A 2,006-nucleotide genomic window follows, 5' to 3' on the forward strand; every position below is an offset into this window, starting at 1 on the left:
CCAGCCTGGGTGACAAAGCAAGACTCTGCCTCAAAAACAAAACAAAACAAAAAGAAATGTGCGTATGTTCCCCAGCTCAGTGTTGCTTATTGGGGCGGAGTTGGGGGGGCGGGGGTGGTCTTTGTTTTTTGGGACTTGGCTCCCTAGCTCATGGCCCCAGCAGCTGAGAACGTCCTGTGAGACCCCCCAATCCCCCCGCCATGCATTGCCACGACAAAGTGTTGGGACCCTTGGGAATGTCCCTCCCCTGTGGAGGCAGACCCAGAAACCACTGATCCATGCCTCCTGTCTCCCCAGCTGAGGAGGCTGGGGAGAGGAAAGAGGTCAGGAACTGCAAATCTCTTCCCAAATTCTCTCACCCAGAGAGCCTGAAACATGCGGGCAGGAGGGGCTGGGCTGAAGGACTTGGGGCTGAGGAAGTGGTGGGACTTTTGGGGGATTGGAGGTGTCCCCAGGGAATGGGGCTATGATGGGTTCCGAGCCATGGAACAGCTCTGCATGTGGGTGAGGCTTCCAGAGTCCTAGGGCATGGTTCTGAGTCCCTGCTCCAGGCCCCGCAGTCCCCTCCAGGCTTACCATGCACGCCTGGGACCCAGCACTCTGCAGGCATTCACATCCGAACAGCCGGCCGGCCCCCGAGCAGTCCCCCTGAGAGGAAGCTAAAACAGGCAGCAAGTGATTACTGGAAAAGCACCCGGTAAACACTATGTAGTGTGGAAGGAGCAGTGGTCAGTTTCTGCATGTTGGCCTCAGTGCACAAGTGGTTGTTTGCATGTGTGCAGGTGTCCGGAGACACACAGGGTCCATTTGCACACACTGGCCATTGCTCAGTGACCATGTGCTTGTACGGTACACACTCATGTGCATGAAGACTGAACGCACAAACTGACCCAGTCACCGTGGATGGGCAGGAGCCCTCCAAATGCATCTTGAACTAGGGTTCAATCTGATGAAAACACAAAAACAGGGCTGGGCGTGGTGGCTCACACCTGTAATCCCAGCACTTTGGGAGGCCAAAGTGGGTGAATCACCTGAGGTCATCTGAGGTCAGGAGTTCAAGACCAGCCTGACCAACATGGTGAAACCCCATTTCTATTAAAAATACAAAAATTAACTGGGCAGGGTGGTGCACACCTGTAGTCCCAGCTACTTGAGAGGCTGAAACAGGAGAATCATTTGAACCGGCTAGGTGGAGGTTGCAGTGAGCCGAGATCGCATCACTGCACTCCAGCCTGGGCAAGAGAGTGAGACTGCATCTCAAAAAAAACACAAAAACCAAAAAACAAAACAAAAATAGGTTTATTGAACTAAAGAATACCTTCAGAAATAAAATGTTTAAAGCTTGTAATAGATTTAAAGCTTGAAAATATCTCATTTTCGTATCTATGACCATCAACGTGATCAAGGTGGTTTTTTGGAGAATGGAGCCTCTAAGAGTTTTTTGCTGAAAGATGGGTCTGGGAGCACCCTGTTCTGCTTTAAGCATTAAACTGGACCCTTCTTGGCCACTGCCTCCAGCCAGCCGCCTGGCTGGGGACCTTCCTAGGGCAGGATAATGCAAAATTCACTTTGGCCTCTGCTCTTCAAAAAGAATTCACTTTGGCCTCTGCTCTTCAAAAAGAATTTTGTTAACAACAACAACAAAATTTCTTAATAAAAATACAAAGCACTAACTCGGTTGGGCGTGGTGGTTCATGCCCATAGAGTCCCAGCTGCTCTTGAGGCTGAGGCAGGAAGATTGCTTGAGCCCAGCAATTTGAGGGTGCAGTGAGCTATTATTGTGCGGCTGCACTCCAGCTTGGGCAACATAGCTAGACCCCTGTCTCTTTTAAAAAAAAAAAAAAAAAAAAAAGGCTGGCTGGGCATGGTGGCGGGCACCTGTAGTCCCAGCTATTCTGGAGGCTGAGACAGGAGGAAATACTATATTCAGCCATCTAAATGTGTTGGAATATACTCAGGTTCAACAGACTATGCCCTTTTAATTTATAAAAAAAAAAAAAAAAATT

The 2,006-nt window shown here is 49.6% G+C and overlaps 1 protein-coding gene across 1 annotated transcript in view; it reads left to right on the forward strand.

Moving 5' to 3' along the window:
* The window catches only part of CLIP2 (CAP-GLY domain containing linker protein 2), a 108,962-nt gene that overhangs the window by 56,242 nt on the left and 50,714 nt on the right, over positions 1–2,006 (forward strand). The window lies entirely within an intron of this gene.

The sequence above is a fragment of the Mandrillus leucophaeus genome, unplaced genomic scaffold (assembly GCF_000951045.1).
Source record: "Mandrillus leucophaeus isolate KB7577 unplaced genomic scaffold, Mleu.le_1.0 Scaffold479, whole genome shotgun sequence".
NCBI classification, from domain to species: domain Eukaryota; kingdom Metazoa; phylum Chordata; class Mammalia; order Primates; family Cercopithecidae; genus Mandrillus; species Mandrillus leucophaeus.